Raw genomic sequence first — 20,277 nt, 5'->3', positions numbered from 1 at the left:
TTGCAATGAATCTCCAAACCTAAATACAACACTGCTCACACAGTCCTCCTCATAGAGGAAAGACAAAAGAAAGAGTGGTAAATGTTAGCCATATAATTCATGCGCAGCTAGAGGATATTTGATATATGCTATATATGCTTACTGCATTCTCAGTTATAGACATACTACATTAATATGTAAAGAGAATAATACTGTCAGCACAGCATATGTGAAGAGTTCAGGATGCCGTTCACATGCTCCTTTTTGCTCACCTCACGAAGGCACAGAGAGAGAGTAGAAGTAACAACTGCAGGCAACAGTTTTAGCTGTTTATTCAGCCATATCTATAAGCAATGAACCTCTTTCAGCACAGCTCTGGTTACAAAAAAGAAACAAACAAACAACAACAAAACACAAGAAATGGAATATTTGATCAAATATTTTGGATTGAAAAAAAAAATAAATTTGCTTGTGCATGTTTCCTTCTATAGAGCTGCCCTAATTCTAGAAGTGTTTAAGCAATCTACTTTCTCCAAAGTTGGAACATTTTGTTTGTCTCTTCTGGTTCTGCTTCTCCCCTGAAATAAACCCCAGTCTACCATGAAACAAGATGATGCACATCTCTGGTGCTTCTGACTGCAGGTCTTGTTAGAGATCACAACTCCTTGCAGTGCAAGCAGGGACTGCAATCTGCTATGCAGTAGGAAAGGGCATGCTGCTTGATTCAGGCAAGTCACGAGATCAGTCTCACAGAACTGTGGGTCCCCCTTTCCTGAAGCACTGTACTTGAAAGTGTGAGGTATAAAGCCTCAAGTATAGGCACAGTGAAGAATACTGCATGGACATAGTTCATCAGAATTCATTTTTAGGAGGCTGCTTTTTATACTGTCTGTAACTTCTCTCCTCCCAACTCTTCTTTCTCTGCTATGCAGACTTCTGCATCCTTCAAGAATCAAGAGCATGTTACCATATGCTAGCAATGCTTTGCATTTCTGTAGCACTTGATGTGAGAGCATTCAAGGACTTCAAAATACTTCAAAGGCTGAAAGACACTTATAGGGGCTTGAAAAATGCAGGGAAGTAGAAGCTCAAAACAACCAATCGACTAAGGCCAAGGGAGAAACACAGCAGGGCAGCTATTCCTGTGCTTTTAGAGCATCATGAAGCACTACATGCAGCAGATATATACTGTTCTTTTAGTTACCAGTCCAGCTGACATCAAAGCAGATCTGAAGTTAGCAAATTCTTGAATATATTTCCTGTGTGAGTGGGTCTCCATGACCTGCTATACCTCTTGGTCACACGAGAACATCCTGAGCAGGAGAAAGCATCAAATCAGTACAGCTGTAAAAAATCTTAAGTATGTTTTTGCATTATTGCTGGATACCATAATATTAATGCAGTGCTAGTCAAAGATACCTGAATGTGCTGCTTAGCTTTCAGTCAGGAGAAGTTTCCAGTTCAAGAATTTTTTGCATTTTTACCAAGGTGAAAAAAATAATGAGTGCATTAACACATACCAGCAAGGTGATCAAACAAGGGGAAATTTTAATGGCTGCAGACTTTAGCTACAATTCAGGCACTATTATGAAAGAAGCAGCACATTCAGCTAAAGGTCTTCTTGATTTCAGCCTTTCACAGGGTCAGGGGTGTCTTCTCTGTTAACAGCCCAGGAAGAGTACATCTCACTTGAAAAGGAGATGCCATTTTACCTCTTTATTGCTGCTTGACTATGTTTTCTTTGAATAGGAGAAAAGTGAGCTATAAGTCAGTGCTAGGTATGGTGTTTTACATTTTAGATGTGTAGACATAAAATAGACTCTTTGGTTTATAACATGTTCCTTAAACTTAGAGAGGAAGGGAGGGACACATTTCAGACAAAGTACAGCTTGAAGAAAAAAATATTCTTAGCCTAAATGTTCATTGCAACATTAACATTTCTCTACTACTGTTTCTAATAGTGGTCTCGTTAATTTAGATCTGTAGGATGTTATTGCAAGGCATCCTTTGCTAACAATTCACTCAGAGATAGGTTGATTCTGTATTTGTAATAAACCATATACTCTGCAAAAAGAGTTTTTTATTTGCATTTTTACATCCTACTTCTGTTTCTTTATTGTCGTCGCTAGTAATGTTCTTTTATCTTATGTACATTCTCTCCACTGAAACTTAATAAGCATCTGGTGTTTCTTCAAAACAAATTTATCCTTAATACTTAATATTGGTATCCTGCATTTCACCTTCAGATACAACACATTGTCCTTAAGAAGAGAAAAACACTGCTGCTTATACTGTCCTCTTCCACCTGCTCCTCTCAGTTTGATTTGCCCATCACAATAACATCCTACCCTGTGGTATACATGGCCCTAAAATAGTCCTAGTTATTTTTAATTTTCTTCTCTGTTGTTATTTCTTGTGTAATTGCCTTATTTCTACACCCTCACTCGCCTTCTCCCTTTGAAGCATAGATTCTTTTTGAAATAGAGGACACTGAAAACAGCCATAGTCCTAGGAATCACATCAATCATACACAGACAACAACAGCAAATCAACAGTACATCACAGGCAAAGACACCCAAGCATGGTCATACCATGTCAAAGCAAACTGCTCCTTCATTCAGCAATGTTTCTATCAAGACTTCTTGCATGAGCACCAGAAAAGGGAACAAGAAAGCAAGGGAGAATAGAATAGTCCTTCCCCTGATATAGACTTGCAGTTTCTAGCAAGCTGCAGTGTAGGGACTGTCAGTGCTAAATGCTATTGCTAAACACATTTATTGTCCATTTTGCAGACATTTTTTTCCACAATAATTCTTCTAATTATTTTTCAGCCTATGTATATCTTTACTCTACACAGAGTCTTGCAGTTACTTATTGAGGAACTGAAGAAACTTCACCAGATGAACCAAGTTAAGAGAACACTTTCACTGCTGTACACACTTAGATGGAGATGGCACTTATATCAGTAAGGCGACCTTAGTGGTATTAAACGTTTCAACAGAAGTTTTGTTTACAGCACTGTTGAGGCCATACGTGGGATCCACGGTATGAGAGACATGGACATATTGGAGAAGGTCCAAGAAGATGTTGAAAGGACTGGAGCTCTTCTGTGAAGAAAGGCTGTGAGAGCTGGGGCTGCTCATCCTGAAGCAGAGGAGGCTCCAGGGGAGCTCCCCCGTGGCCATCAGTACCCACAGGAATGTGTGGAGAGGCTGGAACCGGGCTCTGCTCAGCGGTGCCCAGGGCCAGGCCCAGAGGCCCCAGGCCCAGCCTGGAGCCCCAGCGGCTCCCCCTGCCCCTCAGGCAGCACTGCTGGGCCCAGGGATGCCGGAGCCCTGGCACAGGCTGCCCCGAGAGGGGCTGGGGGCTGCTCCTGGGAGAGCTCCCCAAGCCCAGGACCATGGGGCTGGGCACCCTGCTGGGGCAGGGGAGGGACAGGGGCACCCAGGGGTTTCTGCCACTTCAGCTATGCTGTGATTCCATTAAGATAGGGAATTCAGCCTGAGAACACACTGCTTTTTTTGTTTTGTTTTGTTTTGTTGGTTTGTTTTTTGTTTTGAACTGCAAGCTCAATTAAGCAATGAAAGAAATTACTGAGGAGTGTGCTAGAATCTCAGACACTACAAAGTCTTTTATAGTGGTTTGGATGGCTTTCTGAGAGAGATGCACTACCTCATCCACATCCTCCTCCCTTGGATTTCTGAGCGGTGTTTAGCAGCAGATCATTTCAGAGATCCAGCCAGGCCTTCTTTAATGTCAGATTTCACGCTTTGTCCAAGACCTGTTGGCATTTCTTCCTAAGAAAACACACAATCAAGGACTGCTTTATCTTTTTCTTAAAAACTGCCCTCAGTTCCTGCCTATGCATATGAATTTTAAACCTTCACCACAGAGGAAACAGAGACTTTTTTGGCAGGAGAGACAGACAAAGGTGAATGCTCATCCCTTCACTGCAGACAGCCATGGTTCAGAGAGCAGCAGCTACACCTCACAGTGAGGGCATCAGGGAGAAGAGAAAAATAGACAAATGGGGTAGGGATGGACATAGGACTGTGAACACAGAGAGATGTGGGGAAAGTGTTCCTCAGAAGGCTGAGGAACACCGGGGATCTCAAGGACATTCAATTCCGTAAAGTTTGCAGTTACTGAAAGTGTTGTGAATTCATGGCATAAAGGAGCCCCCATCCAGCTTTGGCCTCCTGGTACATCTCCTTCTCTGTAGGGCTCTTTGATCTGAAACCCAAGGGTCTATTTTCCCCAGATCATGAGAGCTTTAAATGCTCATTTTCAATGCCCAAACCATTTTGACCCAAGTAAGCTAGTCTGCTGAGGTTTCACATCATCAAGCATCCTGCCACAGCAAAAAAAAAGCCTTTCTTGCCATCCAGCTTGGGGTCAAATTCCTGAAATGAAAGTGAAAATGAGCTCAAGGCAGGTTTTGTTATGAAACTCCCTGGAGTTTAGAAGTTTTGGGTTAGGTTGGTTTGTTGTTTACTTGTTCGTTTTTCTTACCTGTTTCTCCTGTGATCAGAACTAGATGAATGACTTTTCCCTTTGCAGCTCCCCGGGGCTGCTGAGCACCGCTGCACCAGCAGAGTTGCAGGGAGTGAAGCAAAGGCTGTCTTCCTGCGTCTCCTCAAACTGCAAGCAAGGATAGCCAGAGCAGTTATTTCTGTCTTTTCAATGCGTGAAAAGAAGTAGGTAATATTTGGCCTTAAATAGCTTATACTTGGGAAAAAAAATAAATAAATAAATAAAAATAATAAAAAGAGTTACGTACATCTAGAACAGCCTCAGAAGCGAACTCTTGCTTAATACTTATGGATATGAGGTAAATTAATGGTTTAAGTATAAAATCCACAATTTACTTATAGCATCTTAGAATTCTCTCTTCAAGTACGGAAATGGTTCATACTTGGAAATTTAGCAAATACATAGGAATTTCTACTCAAATCAGTAAGTGAAGAATATTCAGACTTACTTAAAAAAAAAAAAAAAAAAAAATCAGATTGTGTACATACTGTTATAGGGAGTAAAGAACACCATTTGCAGCATCCCTGTTTGGAGTAGACCAGAGCCTTGTGGATCTTACTCAGACCACACCAAAAAGAGACATAAGAAAAATCCAGGACAACAAGAGAGATAATTATTATGTGGAAGTATTTATTACTGTTTAATGCAAGTCTTTCAGTACTCCTCTGGAAGATCAGCCCACACCTGACAAATCCTGAGTAAACTAAACATTTTGCCTTGATATTCCTTGAAAGCTAAGACAAACAATTTGGTTACAGGTGAAAAAGACATGGAATAATGTTCAGACCCATCAGACTGCTCTTCAATATGATGTGGTTCCACTCATACACAGCTTAATTATCCAGGATCTGTGTTGTGTTTCAGAGTTCAAATAAGAGAACAGTTACCTGTATGGCAGGCACAACCAAAGTTTTACAGCATTTTGAAACCCAGCTTTATGGGAATCAAAGGTAATTTTTTCTGAATTTGTAAAGCTACCCTTTTCAAAGGACAGCATTTTCACACTCCTGTTATTTCTAGGCTATCTTAAGTTTTTCTTTGAAGTCATCTAAGGAAAAGCTAGTAAATGGTTCAGAAAAATGCCCAGTTGAATTCTAGCAGAGGTCAGATATGGGAGGCATACATCTTTTTACTACTTTTTATTTTACCTTCACAGAACAGTAAAAATTACTGTAAAGTCTGGTTTAGTCAAAAATAAAATAAAATAAAATAAAATAAATACAAAAAAAAAAAAAAAAAAAAAAAAAAAACACTTCATAGACCATTGTTTTGAGAAAACAGCCAAGGTGGTGCACAGAGACTCAGTCTTTGCCAGCTTTTCATTCAGATTTTCAAGTAGATTGAAGTTTTAAGAGGAATACAGGCTGAGAGCAATCAAGTTAACATTTTCAAGACCTATGTTGTTAGTCTGCTGCAGTTATGAGGCAAAACTTCTTGGTGTTTTGGTAACTAATGCCAATGCATTTTCTGCTGGAATGGAAAGGAGCAGCAGAGAGCACCTTCCCATTTACTGTGGTTCACCTGGGGAGCAGTAACTAATTAAGATGCAACAACACAACTGCTTGCAGTTACATGCCTCTGCCCTAACCCAAAATTTCAGCCTGAATGGATCCAATCTGCTGTGCATTAGCATAGAATCTTTCAGTGCAGATATTTCTGCAGCAGAAGGCTCAGTCTCCAACATCTAGCATAATTCAATTTGTTGAGCTCCCACGGGGATAACCAGGACAGAGTGCAGCTCTGCCAATCCTGAGACCTATTGAATTAGATCTGTAGGAGGTGCTGACCTGAAAGCTTGTTGTGAAACTGTGTAGGTTAATCATGTAAAAGACCTAATTCCTTATACATGAATTGATTTCATGTATTTAGGTATCTTCCAAGCTGGTTCAGGACTTACCAGAAGTGCCATCGTCCAAAATTCATGGAAATACATATCACCACACTTACAGCAATGTCATTTCTCTTGCTAGAAAGAACAACAACTTTAAATCACAAGGGTGCTTGTCTGCTGTGTGAGAAAACATGGTTGTATATGTGCATTGTTAGGCTTTCCCATGGGAGTAGCATGCACAATATATGGGAAGATATCAGAAATAATCTCTATATTCATATTTTCAAGCAATAGAATTACTGATATAATCCCTTTTGTGACCTGGAAAATTCAAAATTGTGTGTAGTCCACTGCCAAATAAATAAATATATAAATGCATCTTCAGAGAATTTGTGATTCTTAATGGTCAGAGAAATGTGTTCTGGAGCCCTAGAAACTGCTTTTAATTGGGAAGTGACAAAACCAATGCGATAACACATCAGGATTGGTAATAAACCTGGTGAATGGGAGGGTTGTGGGTCCTGTTATACAGTCAGACCTGTTCACACTGTAGTTAAGAGATGTCATTTCATGTGTGTTTGTGACATGCTTCAGTGCATCCCCACCTACACTGTTAGAACTGATTGCAACATACCTATAAATTTTATGTTGGTTTCTGAAGGCAAGAATATTTCTTGAAGGAGGGAATTCAACAGACATCAAAAAAGACATGACATTTTTTACTGTAAGGCTATCTTGAATCATTCCTAGGTGACACCAAGCATTTTGGAAAGATTTTCCAGGTCTTAAATTTATCAGTGTTTGTTGAATATGGATGGAGATTATTCCATGTCTGACTGCTGGAAAGAGTGAGGTTGTTTGGCATCCCTTTGCAGGATTTAATGCTGCCCATGGACAGCAACTGGAAACCAATCCAAATAATCCTCGGACCTGACTCGGTGCAGCAATTCTAAGTGTGGATCAGATCCAAGACTAAAATCCTTCATGATATTTCTTGAGTTACCCAAAAGGGAAAAGTAACACATATGTTTCAAAGATACTTAAAGGTGAAAGCTCTGCTCTGAATAATTGCTCATCATCTTCTGCTGTACACATGGTGCTCTAGTCCCTCTGATAGGCTAAGATTTAGCCTGACATCTGAAAACTCTGTTAGGTTCCACCCATCACAATATAATCTCTGTAAATTGATTTATATAAGTAATTTTAGTGGAGATAAACAAAGGATGTCAGCACCCAACTTATGTACACCAGATTTCACAGTGGATGGCTTCTTCATTATTGGATGTGCATTCACCTTGCAAACAACCATCAGGAGACAAATTTAAAATTCAAAATATTTTTATTTCCTTGTTTGAAACACTTCCAGAATTTCTTACAGTGCCTTTGTCTCCGACAGTCATTTATAGCTTTATTGAAATATTGCTTTCCCCCTGCTGACCCATCAAAGAGGTTTCCTCACTTAAATTGTCATCCTGCACAAATGCTACAGTCATGCTCTGTAGGTTACACAGACTTGGAAGCAGCTGTTCACTCATGGCTACAGAAGGAATCAGAGATGGGTGTATAGGATTCTGCAAAGAAATCTTTGGGCACTTCCCAGAAGCAGTACAATGAAAATCCATGAGCCTAGTAACTGATTACTCTACAAGATCACTGAGCCAATGCTGTCCAAAACTATCCTCAGTGAGTAAATACAGACGAAAAATGGGACAGCTGGCTTGGCATGGTGTTGATGCAAAAATTAGTTATGCAAGTGATATGCATGGATGAGGTTACACAATGGGCAAACATGGCTTCGGCCAGCAACAGCATTTGTTCCCAAGTCCTTCAATATTAAAACCAAGGGCGGAGTTCAAAAATCAATGCTATTACATGAAATAAGCAGCTCATTCTCACTTCAGCCTCACTACCCCGACTTGCTACACATACTTTGTTTGACACCTTCAGCAGAGTATGTACGCTTGGTACAGCTCTATCATGATTCTTGTTCTTAGACCCATAATACCCATAGTCAAATGGCAGCAATAATATTTAAACCATAGATTTTCAACACTCTGGTTACACCTATTCCAGTAAATTATACAGGGCCAGTACTTGTTCCTTGAGCTACCACGAGACTAAGTGGAGCTATCTGGTCACATCCATATAGTTAGACTCTCCTATCACTCACCAAGGTGACTGTATCCAAAATGCCATTGTAAATGGTCCCTGGTGCATGCTAACTCCCAAAATACAATCAAAAATATTTTGGAGTCTGCTAATTGGACCACACTAAAGATGTGTCAAGACCCATGCTACCAGCTTGATAGTATAGATGGTTGAGTTTTGGAGCCCAGGAAACCACCAAGCACTGTTTGATTTACTGGTATAGATTGGCTAAATTAAGCAAAACAACTGCTGTTTGGCTACAAAATATACTATATGCTGAAAGGTACAATGTCGCTGCATCCCATAGCTCCAAACTGTCTACACCTGATGGAAAGCCTTCTTTTGTACTGCTTGTGTAATTCTTTTGTCTGCTAGGAGCAGACCACAGACATCCTCACTCTACTGGAAACAAATTTCTGAATTTCACTACTCACTGTGTAAAAAGATAAACAAACTTAATAAAATGGTCTAAACTGATGTCCTACAAATTTCAAGGAATGCTTTATTGTTTGCATATTGTGCATTTTTTGTGAATAAGAGTTCTGTATTTAGTTTGTCCTTCATGATTTTATTAGCTTTAATTTGTCATTGCCCTTTTCTCTGTTTTCTGTAACCCCATTCCATCCTTCCTGAGATGTGGAGACCAGAAGTGCTCATAGTGTATGTGCAACCAAAGTTTTGAACAGCAGCAAAGGATCTCTTCCTCAGTACTCTCCCTGATGATGCCTCACTTTTTGTTGGCTTTTTGGCTGTCACTGCACATTAAACCACTGATTTCAAGACCTGCCAACAGTGATGCCAGGATCTCCTTTCTGAAATGACTGTGACTGTCAGTATCATGGAGGCATGGTTTCGATTTTTTTTCTCCGGATGAACCACTGCACATTTATTCATAGCGGAGCTCATCTGCCACCTTTCTGACCCATTTTTGTCAGGTCCTTATAGAGGTCCCCGCTGTAATAAAACATTTCACAAAGATAATGAATATAATTTTTATTGTCCACAGATTTGGACCTTTAACAGCTTATTCACTTCAAGATCATACATGAGGGTCAAATAAAAGTAAGACAGCCCACACTGATAGCTGTAAACCCAAGCATACTGGAAACTCATTTCCTTGGTATATAAGCCCTAAGGGCCACACTAGTCACTAAGAATGGAACAAATCTTACTAATCCATTCAAGTCAAGAAGCCACCTCAAATATTCACTTAACCTCAGTGTAGGCTTAGGACACTATGAATAAAAACATGATTGAACCAGTTTCTCCAATTCTTGTACTACCATGTTATTACCCTTTATTTTCCATTCTTAATACTATGGAATAAGCAAGATGATATACACCCACAAAAAGCATCTTTAGTGGCTAAATCCTCAGCAAGGTTTGCATGCAAGTTCTTCTGTCTAGACAGGCAAGGGTTATAATAGCTGGTGTCACTGGTACAAAAGGAACAATGGCTGGATAGAGAAGTTAGTGAAAAACTGAAGTTTGACACTAGTTGCACTATTTCACTGACACTAGTGTGAATGAGCCAGTTTTTGTCTTTCTGGCAGAGGAAGAAATACATTGCAAGCATAGCACAGATTTAACAGTAGGACTTGTAGGTAAAACAAAAAGAGAAAACGTGGCATTATTTCCTTCTTACTGCAGGGTCACCTATTCTGGATGCTGATTCAGACTCACAATCTAGAAGTGTAAAATGTCTTGTTTCTTTCACATTATTATTATTATTATTATTATTATTGAGGGAGACACAGAATAATCACTTTGCAGAAGGGGTTCAACCAAGTATCCATGGTTGTAAAGCATATACAAACCAATAATGAAAGCTGTCCCTCTTCCATCCATGAGAGCTACCTGTGATGAGAACCACAACCTAACCAATTTTAGTTCCCTTTTTCTTTCAAAATTCCCAAGGCCTGTTTGAGAGCATATCTAATCCACTCTTCTCAACACCTCTTGCTCTTGAATTACCTAATGTAAAAGATGAATCAGTAATATGCAGACTAGAGTTCTTTTAAAAACTAGAGAGGAAAATGTAGTGTAATTCCCACAGGTTCCACAGCAGCAGCAGTTTGGATGTATGCTAAATAAAATTTTCTCTAGAGATAGAAGCAAGGACGTGTAGAAACTAACTCATACAGTCAAAGAAAACAAACAAATCAGTAAACAAACATACAACAACAACAAACCAAACAGGAGTTCCTTAAACAAGCCAACAAAGATCAGAAAAATCTTTTGAGCATATCTGAAGAGGAGATTTTGAGCTAAACAGCTACCTTCTCCCCTCAAATGCTAGCTAATCCTACATAAGAGAGGACCCTTCTCTAGTGTGTGCTTCTAGCATGCCTGCAGGTGATGATAGTCAGGTATCCTCCCTTCAGTCCCCACAGCCTCATCCTCCCCATTGTCCTGATGGGGCCATGGTTAAAGTCCACTGCAATCCCTTTCTGGGTGACACCCTTCCATTTTTTTGTTGTGGAAAACAAGTAGGAAAATGAAGTCTGTGTGAATGGAGGAGTCTCCCAGTGTCTCTGGGACAGAGAAATGAGGAACACTCAGAATCCATGAACACACAGATATTTTTATAGCAGAGTTACAGGATCTTCCTCTTTCTGTATTCTTCTGGTCTATCAGAATTGGATAGACCAGATTTTCCTAACTGAATATTAGGAAAATGTTCTTCACCAAGACAGTTGTCAGGAACTGGGACAGGATCCCCAGGGCAGTGGTCACAGCACTGAGCTGCCAGAGTTCAAGAAGTGTTTGGACAATGCTCTCATACATAGGGTCTGATTTTTGGGTGGTCCTGTGTGGAGCCAGGAGTTGGACCCAATGATCCTTGTAGGTCCCTTCCAACTCAGGATATTCCATGATTCTATGAATTTGATTGTATTAGATTTCAAGGAATCTCAAGTCAAAAAGGTTAGTTTGATCAGGATTTGTCAGGTATGGGTCGACCTTCCTCCAGAGAAGTACTGAAAGAATTAAATTAACAAATAATAAATACTTCTAGTTAATAAATATTCAATCTTTAGACATACGGTTTGATATTTTGGGGCCAGGAGTTGGACTCAATGATCCTTGGTGTTTTTTTGTTTGCTTGTTTGTTTGTTTGTAACTCTATGTCTTCAGCTTCTTATTTTTTTATATTTTCTTAATGCCAACATAGGCTTTGCCAGTACCTTACTCATTTATGCAGTTAAACCACAATCAGGTGATAAAAAGGTGGTATTCACCAGGATGACCCAGTACCTGGGAGGAAAGTGAATACTTTGGTATAGAAGCACTTAAAGGAGCAAATATGTTCACACTAGCAGGGATAGCTAACACGATACAGCATTTGGGCTCAGCCAAGCCCTCAGTTTCAAAGTGCTTGGAGGTCTGTGCCCAGTGAATCTATCACTTCTGACATATGAGTGACAGAAATAGAGTTTCTGCAGTTTAATGACTTACAGCTTGTCAGCTTCATCAAGGTAAATGGCCACCTTCACTCTTCTAACTGAGAGAAAACATGTTACCTGACACCACCAAGAAGCTCTGGACGGTAACTGAAGTTGATGGATCCCATTCTTTTGTGATAAATAAAAGTCAGCTTTGTGGAAGAGCAGCATAACTCTGGAGGAGGGGCACAAAGGAGTCTATCCTAAGACTCCTTCCAAGTGCAAAGTGACTGTCTTCACAACATCCCAGTGTAAGTGCAGGAAGTTTTACAGGTTTTATAGCAACTGAGGTCCAAAGAGACCAGTGGGCCAACCAGTCGGACTTGCTGTTTGCTGCTAAGCATCTCCCAGGCTCCCTATCTTCCGTACTAAATGTCCTAGTCATGCAAAAATTTCATCCTCAGGAATTAAAACGATGGGTCACAGACCGGAAACAGCTGAGGTCAAAATGAGCCTACAGATCAAAGCGTCTGCATTGGTAGATGGCCCGGAGAACCTCCATGAAACCTAAAATCAAGAACTACTTGCACAAATGTCTTCCTCATGAAAGAAATGACTCCTATCACTGGTAATGGCTGAAAGCAAATGTTTTTAAGATAATCCTTGGACATGCTCTCCTAATAGTGATAAGCACATCCTGGAAATATATATACACAGAACAGAGTTTCTCTCTGGATACATGGGCCCAGCTGTTTACATCTATTAAACAGGTAAGCAGAAGAGGATGACAATATCTGCTTTTCTAGGCTACAACAGAATTCTGGCCTGGTATTTATGGATTAGTATTTCCCAGGCTCAGTCTCCAGTCCTACTCTTGGTATTGTTTTTCAAGGATAATGACAAGATTGCCAAGAGTGATAATATTTTCCTTTAGGAGACATTTGCTCTATGAAAATATTAAAGAACATCCAAATTCATTTCACACAGGTTCTCCTCTTGTCCTCCATGGCTGTTAGAGTACTATTATTTTAGCAGCTGTGCTAATATAGCATGACACAGCTACAGAGAAAGCTTCCAAAAGCAACATTTGCCATTACAAAGGTGTCAGCATGTGTACTTTATATACTCATTTTTATTACTGTTAAAGTAATTACCCTGAAAAATTGTCCATCACTGCTGCTTAATAATTTATCCATCAAGTTGATCATCAGCAGAACTGACACCCAACATCAGGCAGATTATTGCCATCAGAATATTAAAAAATAAAACACTTGCTCACTGAGATGCTATATTGAAGAACTGTTTCTTGACTGGTTGCATCCTGATCCAAAAATAACATTTGTTAATACACAATAAACCTGTTGGCAACTTCCCCATCTATTTTTAATTTTTTCTGCTATACTAGGCAGAAGAAAATATTTTGATTTCCAATGTAAAATTTTAAAATGCCCACTTTAGTGACTATCCATGTATAGCTAATAGTCTGTTTTATTGTGCCTGTAAATGATTCGTTCTTGTCCCTGCTCTCTCTTTGACAGAAGTAGAAAACAAAAACTGTTGGATTCACTGGCAGAATTTAAGAGCTGCTTCTCATCTTCTTTTGCCTTCACAGATACATTTTATCTTCCTTTCCTACCAGCATATGGCTGAAAGTCTATATACTAAAAGTCCAACCCTCACATCTGTTTTTAATGAGCAGTAATTCTGGATCAAAACAAGTCATGGAAAAAAAGCTGGGGAATTTCTTTATATAGAATAAAATTCATAGAGATCAACAAGGAATTAGAAGGAGAAAAAATTACAGGATTTGAACAAGATAGAAAGTATACCTGAGGAAATCAGAGTACCGCAGGGGTCTCTCTAAAACTAAATGAATTTCATACAACTTCCATGAGATATGAGAAAAAAAAAAAAAAAAAAAAAAAAAAAAAAAGGAAAAGGAAAAATAAAAGGAAGTAGAGATTGGCTCAGTGCTGATATATATGTTTTCTTTTAAATTTGTTTATTTTAAACCAATTAAATTTCATTTAATTTAAAGAGCAAGCATTACATGTATTGCAAAAACATGAGTTTATGGATGTTTATGATGGTGAACAGGATTTGGAGTCTGGTGTCTGCCTTCAATCCATGCATGTTTGAACATCAGACCATGCAGCCTCTGATTTCCTCCTCGCTTGCACCAAGTGCTCTTAAACAGATGAGAATTGGAGCCACTTATATTTGCTCTTCTGAGTTACTTCCATGCAGTGGATAATCTGTCCTGTTCAAGGTCTTCCCTCCCAGTACTGCATAGGATAGTTCAGCAAGACGATGCCATTAAAGCTTCTCCAAATCACAGATTTAATCATTTCACACAGCACGTAGGAGATCATATATGCTCACAAAAGATTCAGCGACACTTCCAGAAATGAAAATATTCTAAGGAGAAATAAGTCATATTTTCATAAATCACATAAATTATGTGATTTTCACATTATTAGGCAAGCAGAACACATTATTACTAATCTCTGACTTTTGAGAGAAGAAAGAACAAGGTCAGACCTTGACTGTCAGGCACAGGTAAGTACTTTCTCTGGCCCTGCATGACCGATTTATCAAGCAGGGATCATTCTTTAAGCCCTGACCTGAGGTTACATTGTCTGAACAGGACTTGGGAAACTGTTGGACACAACACAGAAAATTGCTTTGTGCGATGAGAACAATGTATGAAGCTGACCAAAGCCCCAGATAGTACCGCAAGGGATGGTAGTGTTGCTGTGTCACACACCTTTCCTTTACCATCCTAGGGAAAGTTTGTGAGAAATGGCCAAGTTTCACAGGTGATTGAAGAGGAGTACTGGCGACTTGTTGGAGAGCAGGACTTTGAAAGGCCATAATAGCTGGGGAACCTATCAGTAATACCAAATGTGCAATATCAGTAGGTAACAGTGTCAGAAATACCAGGTTTGGCAATGGGTATAACAAACCTGTGCCACTGTGAAAAAAAGGAAAACGTAATTATGGATGGGTTGTTGATTTGGGAGAAAACTGTCAGAGAAAAGGTGGTACAAGGGCACTGATAGGCATTGTTAAACAAGTCTCGCAATTTTAAATCATCAGGTTGCTAGATATTAAACAGCTGGAATAAACTTCACTAATGAAGTACCTTTGGGCAAGTTTGAAACACAAAAGGAATTTAAAAAAAAAAAAAAAAGAAAGATTCTGGTTTAAAAGTGCAGTATGTTAGGAGCTGACTGTATGCAATTACTTTGGGTGGAAGCCTGTAAGCTGTCTAAAGGGACTCTTCTGCCATTAAGAAAGCTATTTCAGCTGTATTTTCCTGCTTGCTGACATACACACAGCTCATAGAGCAGTCACTGCCTGGTACTTCCTTTGGGAACAAGCTATAACTTTGTAGTCCTACACATTTAAGCTTTGAATGCCAATGCATCATAAAAATAAAAAGAAAAGAAAAAAGAAAAGAAAAGAAAAGAAAAGAAAAGAAAAGAAAAGAAAAGAAAAGAAAAGAAAAGAAAAGAAAAGAAAAGAAAAGAAAAGAAAAGAAAAGAAAAGAAAAGAAAAGAAAAGAAAAGAAAAGAAAAGAAAAGAAAAAAGAAAAGAAAAGAAAAGAAAAAGCCTGCAAACACATTGAAGGAATTTAAAAAGAAAAGGCCATTAAGCTCCCAGTGGCTGATTGTCCCTTGCAGAGCATTTTGTAGGTTTGTTTCCTTGTTAACAGCCAAGATCCACTCCACTGCGCCCTTCAGACCAGCCCTACAACACAATTTCTGTTGTCAATGACAGGCTCCCTCAATTGTTTTCCTTCTCCAAAACCGAGTTCCCTTCCAGTCTGCACATCCACATCCTTCCACCCACAGACCTTCTGGTTACCCTAACCTTGAAGATGGATGTCCGTCACCTTCAGCTTCCCTTCCTCTTTCTCTGCTAATTCACTGGAAAAAAAAATAAAATAAAAAAATGAAAATAAAAAATAAAAATAAAAAACAGTAACAGTAACTGTACTATTCAGTACTCACATCACACTGTTGCTGAACTCTTCCAACAAATTTTCTTTGGATGTAATCAACATCTCATCAACATTCCATTACTTCTCCCCAGTCAATCACTAAAGTGCTTTGACAACAGTCAGAAAGAAAATTCACCGACGTCTATAATTTGGGGGGTTTCTTTTGCTTTTGCCTTTTTGGTTTGTTTGGTTTCTGTATAGTTGTGATTTTCTTTCTTTTTAAATTTTCTTTTCTTCTTTTATTTTTTTCTGTATATATAAGGGATATTTTGGAGCCTGAAAGTTACCTTGTCTTGCTCATTAATATATATCTGTTGCCTCTCAGTGTCCATAATCTGTATATTCTGAGGGATGAGTTTTGGGGGGAAGGCACAAATGGGTTGTTAATTGTTTCCTGAGGTTCCTCTGTGTTACAACAGAACAATTTCATTAACCTTCCACTATTTAGAGGTTAAAAAGTGGAATTTTTAAAGGATCTTGGTGCAGGTCCCTCTGATCTTTCCCTTTAAAATCTCCAATCTTGTTCTCTCAAGAAAAATCCCTCAGCCTTGAGTCTTCGATGTAACTGGGAGTGATTACAAGCCAAATATAGGATTTTCCTCTGAGAGGTGATGCAGTAGAGTTATGATGATTATTTGTGTCATATTTCTTTAAAAAAGAAGAGTATTTGTTGTTGATATTGTGTTGTGTGTTTTTTTTTGTTTGTTTGTTTGTTTAATTCCTTTTGCAGAGACATTTCATATCCAGTACTCAAAGATGTAAATAAAGTCAGATGGTGCAAGTTAAAGGTGGTTTGGTCTTTGTGTCCTAAAGAGGGGTAAGACATGGTGACAGGACAATTCCTGGACAAGGCCAAAGGGAAAGACCTTCAGACTACGCCACAGCTACAAAGCGCATTTATAGCTCAGGCAAGGTCTAGCACAGGTAAATGATAGTCTTCAAATAAAAAGTCTACAAAAATATATATATTTAAGGAGAAAATCATGGGAAAGTCCTAGCTATTTTTACACCATTTTTATAAAATATATCCTTGTCCTGGTTTCAGTTAGCACAGAATTAATTTTCTTCCTAGTAGCTGGTGGAATGCTGTGTTTTGGCTTAGAATGAGAAGAGTGCTGATAACACCCCGATGCTTTAATTGTTGCAGAGCAGTGCTTATACTAAGCCAAGGACATCTCAGCCTTTGCTCTGTCCTGCCAACGGGCAGGCTGGGGGGTGCAGTAAGAGCTGGGAGGGGACAGACCCAGGACAGGTGACCCAAACTAGCCAAAGGGGTATTCCATACCATCTGACGTCATGCTAAACAATATATAGGGGTGGCTAGCCGGGGGGAGGGGGCCGGACTGCTCAGGGTTAGGCTGGGCATCGGTCAGCGGGTGGTGAGCAATTGCATTGTGCATCACTTGTTTGTACATACTATTATTACTTTCGTATTATCACCATTGTATCATCATTATTATTATTGTTATTATTATTTTGTTATTTTTTTTTTCCTGTCTTATTAAACTGTCTTTATCTCAACTCACGGGCTTCACTTTCCATTTCTCTCCCCCGTCCCAGAGAGGGAGGGGGGAGGGTGAGCGAACGGCTGCGTGGTGTTTAGCTGCCGGTCGGGTTAAACCACGACAATCCTCTATATATATTTACAAAAACAGAAGCAAATATATATATATATTTTAAAAAAAAAAAAAAAAAAAGCCTATTTTTTATCAAAATTGAGAGGGAAAAGATCTCTTTTTCTTAGTGCTGCAGAACAAGTAATCAGTTTCTTGTCATCTTCCACTGCCAAAGATTTTGCCCTACAGAATCACTTCAGAATGTCAACTTTTATTAAGAAACAACATTTACAGAAGTGCAGCAAACATCTATTTTTTCTGGCTCTTCTCCACCTGATTTTTACCAAAAGTGTTCTCTCTATGCAGCAAGATTTATTTAATGCAACTACCACAGCTATCTTCTATTCAGTACACTTCATATAATTAGAGCATTTCTGCTCAAAAACTGTCAGGCGTACAGCAATGGCCAAAGCACCTGAGATGCCAAGCATGAAATTGTACAGGGCACTAAAGATACCTCCAACATAGGACCCATCAGAAGTGATCAAAGATGAGTTGCAATCCATTATCGGTGCACCCATAAAGGACCAAGTAGGTCTCTCAGCTCAAAGCAACTGCATAGTGAAATGCATTTCCCCAAACTGTTTCATATGCGTCTCACTTCTAAGCTTCTTTTACACTTACTTTCTTGAGGTATGTGGCAAGCATCTGATAATAGCATGTTTATTTATTGTGTAGTCAGTGCTCATTGGAGTGAGATGTGTGCTCAGTTGTGTGACACACTGTAAGGTCAGATGGAAATTTTCTGTTATTAAAAAAATATATTTCTGTTATTAAAAAATCTATATTTTAAATGCTCTGAAACAATAGCATAGTAACTGTCTTTCATCAGTATCCCCATCATCCTCACCTGCTGCATCAACTGTTATCTTTTTATGAGACCCACACCTTTGTATCAGTAATGATAGATTATTCTAGGTAGATTATTCTAGATTATGTGCAGAATATTGATGACAGTATAAGAGAATTGCACTTCCCAACTCAAGCTGTTTGCCATAGATGTAATTACTCTTGCACAGATTAAACGCATCAGGCCCAACACATCACTGAATCTGTACATAGATTCTGTGCTGGTCTTTACATAAGAGCTGGTCCCACACTGCTTGTCCTTCCTTTCCCATGGCCTATGTATTCCAGATAGCACTGCAGAGAAAAAAGCAACTTCACCAGCTGATAAAACTCTTCATCTTTCTGAATTTTATTAAGTACTCCCACACAGAGCTACCTTGTAGGAAGGGCTTAAAAATAACATAAAGATCTACAGAGGGATTGTTTAGTTTTCTATCTGCCTTAATCTCTGGAATGGCTAAGACTGTACTTTATTAACAGATATTAATTCCTGAGGAAATAATAATATCTTCATCCCCAGGTTCCTCAACAGCTGTCATATATTCCTGAGGGAAGAAGGCATGAATCCTGCCAAGTCCTAACAGAGGTGGGTTTTGATTTTCTTTTTTTCTTTTTTTCCTTTCTTGCCATGTTTACATTATGTTATTTATAACAGTAATAACGAATATCAAGGCAGTTAAATGGATTTTAGTTCTTCATCCTCCAAAACACTACTCACTTTTTGGTATACATTCTGCATACATGCTTACAGGAACTTCTCCCTTGTGGCAGCCACCTACCCACCAGCCATGATGGGATCTGAGCTCTTGAAATTGCATTCAAATTACTGATGGAAGCCAAGACTCAGAGGTTACATCTCTGCTAGCCTGTTCTCTGCCCCTGAGGCCAAGCAGCCAGTCACACAGGAAGTCTGTAGGAGAGTGGGAGCTTCAGTGCCCTTTCTCCTAATTGAGGTTTGCCCCATACCTCCTTGCCCCATATCTCCTTGACTTGCAGTCACAAAAAACTAATGATATCAGAAATTTTAAATAAAGGCCTTAGATCTAAATTTGGTACCTCACTATATGGTTTTAAATATGACCTCCCAAAAAGTTTGTGCCCAGATTTGCTTGTCTGCATTACTTGAAAACAGTATCTCCGCAGCTTTTTTCAGGCAGATGAGCATTTTCTTTGCCTCTTCTCTGTGATGGTTGGGTGCCAGTCAGCTCTGATTTGAAGGTGCTGGGACAAGTACTAACACCAGAGCTAACCAAATCAAGAGCAAAGTTCTGCTTAATGCTGCCAGCTGCTGGATCAGAATGTGTTAGCGTTGGAAAGAGCTTGCAGACATACTGTGCTTCACTTTTTGTGATTGTTCTGGAAGACATTAATGAGAGCCGAACTGTAGTCTTCATTTGGGAAATTACAGTGGTTACTGCTTTGATGTCTGTAGCTGAAAACTCTTTGGCCATGCCTTCAAAGAGGCAGGTGAAATGATCTGCTTTAAGCCATTCAATTTGCGAGAGACAGAACCAGGAGAGCTAAACGCTAGCACACAACCAACATAACTTTCTTTTTTTCTCACTTAAATGAACTATTTCCCTGTTTTATAAGTAAACCCATTTATTCCTATGGTTAATCCTTCCCATTGAGTAATAATAGTTGATTAGGCATTCAAGCTTTGTCCCTTAACATCACTGACTAATGGGCAAATTAGCGGTCTCTCTGAGTGGAAATGTAATGTCGCTATTCCATCAGTCCATTGGAGCAAAGAATATTTATTACCCACCTTGCCTTTGTTTCCTTTGCAGCTCATGCACTTTGCACCTTTCAAGAGTCCCTGGATGCCACTGATAAAAGAACAGCTACAACCTCTGTGCTGGCGTAAGGCATGCACTAGATCACTAGTATATGAAACAGCAAGGACAACAAAACAAGCTGGATAATTTTCCT

The 20,277-nt window shown here is 39.3% G+C and overlaps 1 long non-coding RNA gene across 1 annotated transcript in view; it reads right to left on the bottom strand.

The window, feature by feature from the left end:
- Positions 1-547: 547 nt before the first annotated feature.
- LOC311435387 overlaps positions 548-20,277 on the bottom strand; it is an 85,996-nt gene continuing 66,266 nt past the window's right edge. Inside the window, exons 2-3 of the long non-coding RNA XR_014692094.1 lie at positions 4,492-4,620; positions 548-1,292 (exon numbers count right to left, since the gene is read on the bottom strand). This is a non-coding gene — a long non-coding RNA (uncharacterized lncRNA). The remainder of the gene's footprint in view (positions 1,293-4,491; positions 4,621-20,277) is intronic.

The sequence above is a fragment of the Aythya ferina genome (assembly GCF_964211825.1).
Source record: "Aythya ferina genome assembly, chromosome: 3".
Lineage (NCBI taxonomy): Eukaryota > Metazoa > Chordata > Aves > Anseriformes > Anatidae > Aythya > Aythya ferina.
Note: the sequence above shows the minus strand (reverse complement) of the source record. Positions and strands in the feature narration are given on the sequence as shown.